We start from the raw sequence: 14,388 nt of genomic DNA on the forward strand, positions 1-14,388 counted from the left end.
AAGGCAACTAGTCTGAGCCATTCGTTTCTAAATGTGTTTTTACAAGAGCAGAAATCTCCCCAAAGCTCTCTGAGTTTGTGTGTGTGTGTGTGTTCAAATCAATGTGCAGCCATGGGTGTAGGTGTGCGCTCACATGCACGACTGATGAGGACTGCTCACTGGCTTTCAAATAAAACCTTCATTGAGTTTGATCTGTAGCTTCCAATCCACAGGTCACCTGGGGTAAACATAACAGGTAATCTGTCACATCCAACTTGACAATTATTAAAGATATGCTTTCTATTGCAGTTATGTATGTATCGACAAGGAATTAATGGTGGGCTCATTGAATCCACACCTGCTGGTATAATACTATCAGCCGCAATATGAAGTCAGCAGAATATATGTGGGTGGGTGGTGTTTGCACATAATGCAGCAGATTTGCAGTAGCATACAGCAACCAGTAATCCCCTCATCTGCTGTTGGGAAAATCCAATACTAAACTGTTACTTTGAATTTCCTATTACCCAGAGTTCAACTTTTAGATACGAGCATGAAACATAGTATGTACATGGGTCCTAATGAGGGCTAATTTAGTAATGCTACACTACTATTCTGGGACATGGCTCATGATCCGCAAGGGTTATGAACTCTTAAGTTATAGTGGACTCTGGTTTGTTTATTTTATTATTCCTTTTGTTGTACTTTTCCTTGTGTATCTTTTATTTTAGTACTTTTGATCCCTTGTTGTTGGTTCCTGTTTTATTTGAAGTAGTTACTTGTGTTTCCGCACTTCCTGTTTCCCTGTCTTTTGTCTGTTCACTTTACTTTGCCTGTGTCTCCTGCCCTTGTGATTATCTTCACCTGTTCCTAATGTGTCTCACCTGTGTTCAATTTGCCCTGCCCACCTTGTGTCTATTTAGTCTCTGTGCTTCCCTTTGTCTTTGTTGGTTTGTCTTTGTTTTCCCCCCAGTCTGTACCTGAGATATTGTTCCTGTTGTTTTCCCCCCCAAAACCTGTGTTTTTTTGCTCCTGTGTCTGTTTTCTTTTATTATTAAATATTCAATATATACCTCTGCATTTTGGGTCCTGATTCCTGCACCACTGTGACAGTACGAACCAACCAAGACAATGGATCCAGCAGAGAGTGGCATTCTGGTGGAGTTTTTTGAGGCGGCACAACAGGTAGAGGGACTTTTGAAAAATCTACAGCTGGCCAAAAGTTTTGAACAGGAAGTCACCATAATGACTTCGATGCAGTGTTTGGTCCAGTCAAAACCATGGCTGTTGGAGTGGTACCCTCAATGAAGGAGTTTAGAGACCTCTGTTGCTGGCAGCCTCCTGCCAACCTCCACGTTGGCTAGCATCGGGGTTCCTAGTCTGCAGCTGGCCTGCTCCACGTCGCCAGTCGGTGGGCCAATTGACACTTTTCTTGTCGGTGGGTCCGACCCACCCCTCATCGTCTTCAGTCGGTGGGCCAATCTACACGTCACTCGTCGGTGGTCTGGCCGAACTCTGCTCCTTGTCACCAGTCGGCGGGCCGATCGACACATCCTTCGTTGATGGTCTGGTCAACCTCTGCTCCTTGTGGCCAGTAGGCGCACTGACCGACACATCCTCGGTTGGTGGTCTGGCAGACCCCGTCCCTCGTCTCCAGTCGGCTGTCCGACTGGCACATCCCTCGTCATTGATCTGAGATGTTGTTTTCTGCCCCTCAACCTGTTCCCGCTCCTGTGGACACCTTTAGTTGCTTTTTGTTTTATTGAGATGCAGGAAGTCTGTTTTTTTTATTATTAAATATTCTATATACACCTCTGCATTGTGGGTCCTGATTCATGCACCAGCGTGACAACACGAATGTCCATGCTAATTTTGCAGTGGGCACAGTATAGGCATTAATACACTATATACACTCTCTTGCCTGGAGGTTAGCTAGGACCAAATGCCTATCTTGTATTACCTTTTTTTTTCAGTTGGACAATTGCAGTGTATCTTAACCCCAATGCACCTGGAATCCGTCACCAACTCAAAGATACCCAGAGTACAACCATTTTGTCCAATAGGAGACCAGGCACTCCATGGACATGTACAGTAGACATTGATGTTTGGCCCTGCACCGGGCACAGATGGAATATAAACTGTAGTTATTTTGCTATTTTCTTTCTCTTTTTTTCTTAGTAAATTCCATTACTGGCCACGCATCTGTCACTGCATGGCATTAAAATGATTCTGGAGAAGAGTGAATATGTCCTTCAGAAGTTTTTTGTCACCTGGTCTGAACTATTTCCACATTGATAATTAATATTTTCCAGGGAAAGAGACTCTTTATAGAGTGTTGGTCTTCATGGTTATGCTGCTACATGTTTTGCACACCTGGATTTGAGGATTTCCTGCCGTTCTTCTCTGCAGGTCCTCCCAAGCTCTGCAAGGTTGGATGGGTACTGTCGGTGGTCAGCCATTTTCTGGTATATTCAGGTCAGTTAACTGCCCAAACTGTTTCTCTCTCCGCCTCTGTCACAGCTCGTTTTAAGGAAGTTTTCACTGCAATCTGTAGCTTCCAATATGGACCTTTGTTCATAAAGCCATAGTAGCCTTAGCTTACCACTTTCATAATGTCTCCTGCCATGACATGATGATTCCGTTTAGCATGGCGGTGAAACATTCGGCAAGGGTGACAAACCTTCTAATTTTGTCGAGAAGAATCCTGAAAAATGTTTGCATATTCATTGAAACAAGGTTATTAATTGCCCAATATAAGACATGCTGCCATCAAGGGGAAGATGACATTGATCATATTTTAATATCATCGAGAAACCTGATATTAAGACATATTCAATTAGAATAATTTTTTAACATGATCTGTCATCATCTGTTACTCTGCGTCTGCCTCAGGAATGACTAGCTAAATGAGCCATTGAGTTCGTGTCAATTTTTCTTGTTCCCTTGAGCTATAACTGCTGGTATAACATGCCGTTGCTCAATGTAGGGAATCTTGTAACCGAAAACAAAACTGACAGACTAAACCAATGTATTTGTGTTGGGTTGGTGTTGCAGGTAGTGTTTCATCCTGTTTTGTTTAGGTTTTTTTTCTGTCTTTTTGCTCTAGGTTGATCACCTGATTGGCACACACCTGTGCTCACTTTTGGGTGTCTATATAAACCGGCCCTTTTGTTCTGTTCTCTCCATCCTGCTCCAGCAGCACCTGTGTGGAACTTTGTATTTGGTTGTTCGCTTATGATACTATTTAAAATGCACTATGTAGACAACGTTCTCTCCTGATGTTGTGTCCATCATTATGTTTGGTGTTGAGCCAGCTGTAGCAGTTGGTATGAAATATTAGACACTCAAGTACTCCGCGTCCTTACTGCAGGGGCACAGGTTTGAATAAGGTCTGTGCCTTTTGCTGTATGTTTTCCCCCGCCTTTAATCTCTCTCTACTAAGACTATCAAATAAATGAATTAATGCCCCCCCAAAAAACAAACATATAGGAACACAATCAACATGCAAGAATGCTGGGGGAAAAAAAACATTTTCTTGTCAGTACAAGATTATTGATTTGCAGCATTGTTCCTTCCAGCTCCCATTATACACTGTCATTGGCTACAAGATGATCAAGTTGTTGACATTGAGCTGACACATCATATTTCATTTGTGTGCTCTCATTATGCAGAATGATTTCATGGGTTCTCACCCACACACAGCAGCAGCAGAATCAACATAATAAATCAAAGATGGAAATGATTAGTTTGGTTAGTGTTAAGGTGGCATGGCAGAGAATCAGCACAATTACTTTACAGAATATAGGCAAATCCATAGAAATACATAAAGTTCACAGACTTGCCAGGTCTACTGCTGGTCTACGGTCTCTAAAGTAACCTCATAGGTTGTTTTTTTAAGCATCTCATTTATACCTATGTGGTCGTTTTTTTTGGTGGAGGACAGTCTCCATTCTTTACATGCAGATTTATGAAGCAGGGTAAACCCCTGGTGCTGTTCAGGGATGCACATCACTGGTCTGCAGGTATGCATGCGTGGTCAAAATAAAGCAGCTATGACTCCAGGTGCTGGATTTCATGAGTAAGCAAGTTTAACATAGTTTGTTTTTCAGTCCCAAGTGAAAATAATAAAAAAGCAGCATTAATAAAATGGTTAATTTAAAACAAGAAGATCAACATCATTGCACAGACATTTGCAAACATCAGAGGTTTGATGTAAATGGCAGTGACATACTTTACCATGAGCTCTCCCACAGGGTCTGCCACAGTGCTTTCACTGCCCTCTTGGAAACACACTGGACGGTGTGTACTTGTCAGATAATCCATTACTTTCTGTCAAACCAATTTACCTCTTCTTGTCATCTGAGATAATATCTGTTGAGATAAGTTTTGAGGGTCATGGGGGTGGAGTTGCATCCCTCACCCTCGCACCACCATCACCACCACCCTTTCTCCATAGAGACAGGTGCACAGTTGACCTTTCTCCATACAATTTGAGATCAGATTGCACGGTTCCATTTTGCCGTTTCTTCACACTATGGATTTAACACTGTTAAACAGCTCTATCATGTTCATGGCAAGCAGGGTTTTGCATTACACCAACTGCAGCAGATATATAATGGTATCCTTTACTTGGAGATTAGGAAGTGGTTTTAGCGATTTTCCTCAGCCTCATTTTCGTCATGCAACACAAGGCAGTCTTTTTCAGTGCAATGTATAAATGAATGACTGTGGTTCCCCACAATTAGGGTGATTTGATCTTTATACTGTTGACATATTGTAAACTAACAGTAAGTACCCTGTATTACTAATTCTAATTGGATGTTTCTCTTCAAAGTTCCTATTTAAAAAGTTTTTCGTAAAATCAGAAGTAAAAAAAAATCACAAATGAAACTTTGTCAATATCTACACTAAAGATATCCTACAACCAGTGCCCGTCTCCCTAGGACTTAATGGCTGTTTATTCTTAACTATTTATAGAAGTGGCATGCGGCAGCACTGCGATTCAACAATGAGTCCATTTCATGGCCATCTGACGTGCTGATATAGCTCTACAAACAAACTGCCAAAGTGCCGTAGGTATTAACATCTGTCTCAGGTGATCCGATCACAAGTGTACCCGCAGTACAGGTGTGAACGCACCCAAGATGCATGGAGGATGCATTTAAGATCCAATCGCTCAGACCACATTGGGAGGGTGGTCTGGGACGCATGTGGCCACATTTGTTCAGTGGAGTAAACATTAGTATGTTGTGGGCCACATTGAGGGTAAAATCTTATTTCATAGTAGAGCTACGTCCAGTACATCGATTCGTTCAGCCCCTCTTCTCTCGCTCTCATAAATGACACACAAAACAGACTTTATTGAAAAGTTAAATTTTGAGCAAAATATCTTTGTATCTTTATTTTACTTTAAGATTTTTTATGTTACGTTACAACAATTACTACGTCCATTTATGAAGTAATGGCAGTTATGAACAGGTTCACAGTCTCTCTCTCTCTCTCTCTCTCTCTCTCTCTCTCTCTCTCTCTCTCTCTCTCTCTCTCTCTCACAATCCCATATATTTTTGAGTTGCCAGAATCTAACAGATCAAATGTAGGAAACAGAGCATCCATTCCGTTAAGATCAGCTGGATTTGTTTCAGTTTCTGTTTTTCTCATGTTGCACCATGTTTATGGAAGAATCTCCAAATGTCCTTTGTCGTGGGGTTTGTTTTAGCCACGGTTTTCTTTTCAACATGAATAATATAACCAAATCCTCTCAAGGAATTCTACCTTGACCTCAGTCATTTGTCTGACTGTGAGAAGCTGATCAGCCATTAATGTGCTGCTAGAACTCAGTCTACAAGTAAACGGGTTAAGGTTTGATTTGTAAGCTGTACTGTTTAGAGAGGACAGAACTGATCCTTGTTGGGCTTCATATACCAAATGGGCTTTCATTCTCAGTCTCAGTCTTTGAGGTTTTTGGAACATCTGTAAAATGCTGTGGCCTTTAAAAAAAACATACTGTCACACACGTACACGTTTTCTTTTATAGCACTATGGCAGCTGTGCCCCTCCACCAGACAGCAACAGCTGGATAGATTCTCCAGTGAGTGCTGGTGAATGGCAGCTGCAGTTGCAGCAGCAGCTGAAGTGGCAGTGACTGCTAAGACTACTAAGATTTACACATTAACATTTAGAAACAAACTACGTTGAGACAAAACCAAACAATTTATACTTTGAAAAACTAAAAGCACTGTCTATTGTTAGGGTAGAAGAAGTGGCACCTTTTATCCTTGTTATTGTTTCATCAACGTTAGTGAGCTGATAAAATTACAGTATAGCTCCGCCCATGTTTGACTTGAGCAAAGCAGCAACATAAGAAGAAGAGAACAGAAGTCCTATTTGCCAGAATAAGCGAAAATGGGTCTTATAATACTAAGTCTGTTATGACATGAACTGGGCTGAGAGAGAATATATTGACACCAGTTTCTCATTTGTCATTTTTGATTGGTCGGCAAGCTCTTACGAGAGCATGTCTTACCTGCGGTGTGACCAAACCAGAGAGGAGAGTAGCTATACAGTAAGGATGCATAATTCAGTCAGGACCACTATAGTAAAAATGAATTAATTCAAATAATCGCAATTGGTTATATTTGGCCGTATGGCTCTGTTCTGGGACCTGCCGGCCCTTCCACACGCACATGTGGAAAGCCTGGGATAGGAAGAGCACACCTCCCTATCCTTCCATGAGCCTTCATGGAAACTGAGGCAGGGAGAACAGCAATTAAACCCCCCCTGCAGAACAGAGCAAGGCAAGGCCAGTTATTTGTATAACACATTTCAACAACAAGGCAATGCAAGTGCTTTACATAAAACCTTACATGCATTGGGAAGAAACACATAATATCACGTTAAAATACAATAATTAAAAAGAGAAAATAAAAACATGTTAAAGTTGGATAAGACAAGTGATAAAAGTTACAATGCAGTACAAGAAATGCATAGATAGTTAATTTACTGAAAGGCAGCGGCAAACAGAAAAGTGTTCTGTCTTGATTTAAAAGAACAGAGTTGCAGCAGACCTGGGGAACCATCCTGAACCTCTGCAAACCATATGGAAGTGCTAGCTGCCTATGTTAGAAGCAAATACAATAGGCTACCACAACATAGAATTGGGATAATTGCACTTAAACTTTACTAAAAGAACTAAAACTAAAATGAAGTTGCATAGCTGAAATTGATAGAGGAAAACCCAAGCAATTAAGCCACAATTTTTATTTTGGTTCACAGTAGGTTTACAGTAGGTTCATAGAGCACTCATAGCATTTTGAGCATCTAAGATGACCTTAGTTTAGGCCGGAGGCAACATTCGTAAGCAATTGAAAATCAGCAACCCACAGCCTTGAGCATTTTAGCGAACGGTCGGCAGACCTCAGTATTCGCAGATATTGCTAAAGCGAACCAGGTTCCAGAACGTTTATTTATTTTATTTATTTCTTCTCCTTCATTTCTTCCTTTCTTTCTTCTTCCTCATTTATTTTTCTTTCTTTCTTTCTTTCTTCTTCCTTTCTTTCTTCTTCTTCTTCTTCATTTCTTTCTTCTTCATTTATTAGGACCCGAGCGCCGACTAGGGCTCGTTTATTAGGGCTCGAGCCATAGCCTCTAAGGCTGGCGAGAGCCCTATTGAAATTGAAGGAATTATTATTCTTATTCTTACCCCGAATTAATTGCTAATTAGAGGTGCTAAACATACTCAGAAACTTGTAAAAATTTGCACAGACATCAGAACTGGTGAAAATTTCATATTTTAGGGGTCCCGGGCAATAGCGTTGCAATATGACTCAATAGTGCCACCTACAAAATTGCTAAATATCGACAGATCAAATATTGGCGCTGAAATGAAAGAAATTTGGTTGGCACGTGTATCATGCCAGGACATACAATAAAACCTCTTGCAGCCATGACCTCTGACCAACCGGATGTCGGCCATTTTGGATTTCATATGCAAATTTTGCGAATTTTTTGTCCTTTTCCACACAGCATACTTTCGCAAACTCCTCTGAAAGCTTTCACACAAACAACTTCTCATTTGGTGCGTGTCACCTCGAAGCCAATGGGATCAAAAGTAATACAAATCCAGTTTTCGCCAGAAGGCCTGTACGTTATCATTCGTAGTAGCAGAAAATTCTCAAGCTTGATAAGTCACACCCTTAACACATCTACATGTCAATATTGACCACACGTCATAGCGCCACCTGCTTGCAACAGGAAGTAGCATGTTCTACATTTTTAAGTCTGTGCCTGGCAGGTTCACCAGATCCACCTCAAAGGTCAGCTAATTTGGGACACATTGATTATGTCATGTTTACAAACTTATGGCCATATATTAAAAGCTGTTCCCGTGGCGACGCTATAATCGCCACTAAAATACAAATTTAAATACATATTTATGTTGAGAGTGGCGAATTCTAATTTCTTTCTAATTTGGTGAGCACCTGTATCATGTCAGGACCTACAAATAAGCCTCTGGGAGCCATAACCTCAGACCAATAGGCACCAAATGCAAATTTCATGCTTTTTCAGAAATACGGTTGCCATGACAACGAATTACTGCCATTTACATAAGAATAGGTGTTCGAAGGACTTGGGATGCTTTGAATCTCACGAAACTTGGCTGCCATGTCAACAGTGGCAAGTACTTCATGATGCAATAGGTCTTAAGTCTAATTCTGTCAAAATGGCTCTATAGTGCCCCCTAAAAAATGTCCAAGTCTTTGAACCCTCCTTTAACTTTCATGTATTTGAAAAAAAAAGCCTGGGGGACCAAGACCTCCGACCAACTGGAGGTCGGCCATTTTTAATTAAGTGTGCAAATTTGGTGCTTTCTGGGGTATTTTCGTTTTTTGTACTTCTATGTCCTCTGCCTTGCAGGTTCACCAGATCCACCTCAAATTTAGTCAGTGAAGTTGTGAAACGTTGCTGATATTATATTATGAGAGGTTTGACCATCTGTCAAACGCTGTTGCCATACCGACGCATTGTTCGCCATAAATACGAATGTGTGTTTGAGGTACATTAGATGCTTAGAATCTCATGAAACTTGGCAGACAGGTTAAGAGTAGTGAATCCTCATGTCTGAAATGGCTATTTAGTCTAATGGTGGCAAAATGGCTCGCTAGCGCCCCCTATGACATTTCAAAGTCAAGGCCCCCACCTTTACATTTGATGTAGATGAACGAAATTTGGTATGTACATGTATCATGTGATGACCTACAAATACCCCTCTGGGAGCCATAAGCTCCGCCCAACCGGAAGTTAGCCAGTTTAACATTTTTTGCATCAAACATCACACTATCATAACTTAACTATATGTTGTCATGTCTTCACGAAACTTCTCAGGAATGATAACAGTCCCACCTTCAACACATTTGCATGTCAAATATTGAGCCATGGTCATAGCGCCACCTACTGACAACAGAGAGTATGACATGTGCAAAACATCTTCGTATTTACATGGTGCACTCAACACATCATGTACGCGGACACGGGAAGGTGAAATCCGCAACACGCCCCGACTAGCGACACGTAAGCCCGCTTGACAATGTGCGCAGTTTGAAAAACTGCATGGGACGACTTGCTCTAGTTGTTTTTGTTTACCGCAATGAATCACTAATTAGAGGCGCTAAACACACTCAAAAAGTTGTAAAAATTTCCACACACACATCAGAACCGGTGAAAAATGTAATATTAGCGACGCAAAGTAACTCAATAGCGCCACCTACAAAATTGCAAAAAATCATCTTAAATCAAATGGTTTCGCCAAAATGTATAAAAATCGGTAAGCACGTCTATCATGTGAGGACCTACAAAAGACAGTATTGCAGCCATGACCTCGGACCAACAGGAAGTCATTCATTTTGGATTCTTTATTCAAATTTTGCCCATTTTGGAATATTTTTACACATCATACTATGTCGAACTCCTCCCAGAGATTTCAAACAGGTAACTTCAAATTTGGTGCATGTCACCTCCACATAAATGGGATGAAAAAATATCAAAATCCAGACTTTTCGCCAGAGGGATTTGATGTTATGGCTTGACGAAGTTTGACCCTTCGCCAAACCCTTGCCAATGATTCGCCACCAAACAGGATGTGGCGCGTAATCGCACATACATGGTTCGATCTGTACCAAAATTCACCAGCAGCATAATAGTCCCACCCTCAACACATGACCACATGTAAATATTGACCAGATGTCATAGCGCCACCTGCTGGCAACAGGAAGTAGCATGTCCTACACTTTTAAGTCCTGTGCCTGGCCGGTTCTGACAAATTGATGATGTCATGTTTAGAAACTTATGGCCATGTTTTAAACACTGTTCCCGTGGCAACTCTATAATCTACACTAAAATACAAATATATGTTTGAGGGACTCGGAATGCTTAGAACCTCATGGAAATTAACAGACATGGTTAGAGTGGCGAATTCTCATATTTAGTGTGCAAATTTGGTGCCTTTTCAGAAACATGGTTACCCTGACAACGCTTTAACGTAAAAATGTGTGTTAGAGGTACTTGGGATGCTTTGAATCTAACGAAACTTGGCTGCCATGTCAACAGTGGCAAATCCTTTGACATGCAATAGGTCTTAAGTCTAATTCTGTCAAAATAGCTCTATAGCGCCCCCCACAACTTTTCAGAGTCAATGCCCCCACCTTTAACTTTCATGTGTATTTACGAAATTTTTATGACAAGTGTATCCTGTCAGGACCTACAAAAAAGCCTCTTGAAGCCATAACCTCAGACCAACAGGAAGTTGGCCATTTTGAATTAAGGGTGCAAATTTGGTGCTTCTTGGGGCATTTTCAGACATCATACTTTAACGAACTCCCCCTAGAGGATTAATCACAGCGACTTCATATATTGTCAGTTTAATCTACAGACTTTTGTGATGAAAACATATCAAAATAATTTCATTCAGTGGAACGGCATGGGCGCGGCCTCGCTGGTCTGGTCCTCCATGAGAAGGGAAGTTCCTCTGCCTTGCTGTGTCCTCTTTCTAATCTTCCTCATATTTGGTCATGAATAAATGACCCTGCAAATGATGCGCCGCTTCGACCGCGACACACCCTGCCATCGTGCATAGGTACTCGGGCTGTCCACACATCAAAGCCTGATGTCGAAACATCAGGCTTTTATTCAGGAATATTTGGACCTCTCAGATAGAGTGACAAAACAGGCTGTAGAAAATACCTTGTAATACTAAAAGATGATACTCCTGAAAAACCAAAAACACACTCCAAACACGGGGGGGGGGGAAAACCTCAACACTAAGTAAACTGGCTAACAAAAAATAACAAAAAGGGAAAAAACTCCTAATAAACAAAAACCGCTCCGCAAGGAGGGAAAACCTCAAGACGAGGGCTAAATCACTCCAACGGAGGCAAACAAAACGGCTATGACCTAGGCTGCGCTATGAGACTAAGCTATGAAATTTACAAACAAAAAATCACTCACTAAGAGGCAAAGAACTTCGGCTTACAAAACGAGGGGAAGCAAGGCTTGGGACAGGACAGGACAGGACAAGACGAGACGAGGACTGTGGCATGGGCTGGGGTGCACGGCTGAAACGTAACACTCTGGCACAGGACAAAGGGAGACGCAGACTATAAAACACCTGAGGGGAATGGGGAACAGGAGGACAAGATCAGAAATCAGGGAAGACAATCAGACCGGTGACACATGAGGAAGGGGAAGTGACCTGAATTGAGAGGAGAGTTAGTTTTCAAAATAAAACAGGAAGTCACGAGACAAAACCCCAGGACAAGACAAACCTCACCGCAGTGTGACATTATGTTATCAAAGAGCCAGCCACATATGAAATAAAAGAAAATACAATGTGTTTTCTGTTTCTGCAGCTTGAACCTCGCTACCAAAATGAATTCCAATCTTCCTTCAAGTCCTTAGACGTTGTGGAATTCAGGTAACATATAACATAACTTATTTTGTCAACATATTGTTACATTATCAGTATAGTGGCCTGAATCTGATATTTAATACAATATTTTTTGTTGCTCCGTCTACAGAAGTGGATCAGTCTACAACACCTTGTGCCTTACCTTCCAAGGCTCATCTGTTCCTAGTAGAACTCAGATTGTGAATGTTTTGCTGAATGCAGCTTCAAGCGTCACCAACTTCGACATTGAAGGCAGCTCCATCACCGTGGATAGCATATGTAAGAAATATTGAGTGCAACTTGATTAGAAAAATTTAAAGGCTGAAAAAATTATTAATTTAACTAATGTTTTGATTTCTTTTATCTTCATTTCTTTTCTCTACAGCTTCAAGTGGAATAAGCCAAAATATCAGTCTTGTCACCGCATCCTCTCTGGTGTTGTTGTCATTGCTACTGTCAAGCCAGCAATAGCATCTGTGTTTCTTTACTTTAGAACATGGCTGCCATCTCTGGAAGGAAAGGGGATTTTATTGTCAGAAAAATATTAAGATTAGTGATTTTTTTTATGTTGTATGGCTTTGGATGAACACCAAATTCAAACCAGACACATCAGTGACAGTGGATTAGACATGTTTCTGTGTAGGACTCATAGGACTTAGGAAAAGGCAACAGCGTTGTTCAACGTTGCTCAGAGAATGGGACTCCACTTACACTATACTACGTCATTATGCAACGGACAGATGTTATTGACGTGCATCTGCTGTGGTGAACATTACCGAAGATGGACTACAAAATGGGCATAATCGCCCCTGTGCGTTCTATTAGCGGGTTGATTCATGCAGGTTAAACATGGACAACTCGCTGAAAAATAGATATCATTTGCAAGGTCCTGTCCACTCATTTATCCACATGACCACCATATGGCATGAGATGGAAATGCTTCATAGGCAACGGTAACTAACATGATGACATGCGTCCCTTCTCTGTCATATTCATACTCTTCTTCTTCTTCTTCGGATTGAATCATTTACGTTTGTGCATGGCACGTCACCTTAAATCCACGGAGAGAGCTCTGGGATTAGAGAGGCTTAAAAAAATGACTTACAATGTGCCTTCTTTCTACTAGATCAATAAGTAATACGTCCAGCCTACTTATTAATACTGCCGGACATTTAACTCGAGGTTATTTGTTCAAATTGGGATTTTAACAGTATTTTTCTGCTATGGACAGTAGCCAGCCTGCTGGAATTGACTTAGCCGTGATGCTAACTCTGATGCCCCAACAATAACTTTTTGACCCAGGGCCCCTGGTTTGGGTTAGTTTAATGTGGCCATGTTCATGATCTATTGATATAGCAGATGCATGAGATATCCTTCCTCCTATTTTTTTCTATGTGAAATTATAACACCTCTATTCTTTTTTTCTGAAAGTTACTGTTATGACCCTCAAAAATGTATTTAAATTTTTTTCAGGCCTGTGGCCTGGTTCAGCTCCGTGCACGGTCACTTCTTCTGGTTTCTAGAGTAATTGTCGTGGTGGATGAAGTCTAAGTTAGAGGTGTTTACCTCCTTTGTAGGACAGAGGAACCCACCTGATCAAAGCGGGTTTCTTTCCCGGAGAGCGATGAGCGGTGGGCATCGCATTGTTTTATAGAGCCTGTGATGTCATGAGAACCCTCACGTTGCCGTGTGGGTCTCTGCCAACGAGGAATGCGAGTTGGGCTATGTCCAAATCACGCCCCCAGGTGGGAGATGCAGGGTCGCCGCTGGTCGCTGCGGGGGTCCAGGGGTCTTGGCTTCCTTTCTTTGTTCTGCTGTTTCTTCAGCAGACCATGTGGCATTCCGGGTTCTCATATACCCACGGTGCACGTGTATCATGCCAGGACCTACAAAATAACCTCTTGCAGCCATGACCTCTGACCAACCGGACGTCGGCCATTTTGGATTCCATATGCAAATGTTGAGCATTTTTGCCCTTTTCAGAACATCATACTATTGCAAACTCCTGAGTTTTAACCAGCGGGCCTGGACGTTATGGCTTGACATATACATAATCGCACATACATGGTCCGATCTGTCACAAAATTCTCAAGCATGATAATAGTCCCGCCCTCAACACATCTACATGTCAATATTGACCACATGTCATAGCGCCACCTGCTGGAAACAGGAAGTAGCATGTTCTACACTTTGGAGTCCTGTGCCTGGCAGGTTCACCAGATCCACCTCAAATATGGTCAGCTAGCTTATGGCAAATTGATGATGTCATGTTAAGAAGGGACATATATTAAAAGCTGTTCGCGTGGCGACGCTAGACGCTATAATCGCCACTAAAATACAAATATTTAATTGAGGGACTCAAAATACTTAGAATCTCATGGAAATCAACAGACATGTTGAGAGTGGCGAATTCTTATATCTGAAATGTTTTGACAATTTTGTCAAATTGTGTCAAAATGGCTCCATAGCGC

Source organism: Scophthalmus maximus, chromosome 14, assembly GCF_022379125.1.
Source record: "Scophthalmus maximus strain ysfricsl-2021 chromosome 14, ASM2237912v1, whole genome shotgun sequence".
Classification (NCBI taxonomy): Eukaryota; Metazoa; Chordata; class Actinopteri; order Pleuronectiformes; family Scophthalmidae; genus Scophthalmus; species Scophthalmus maximus.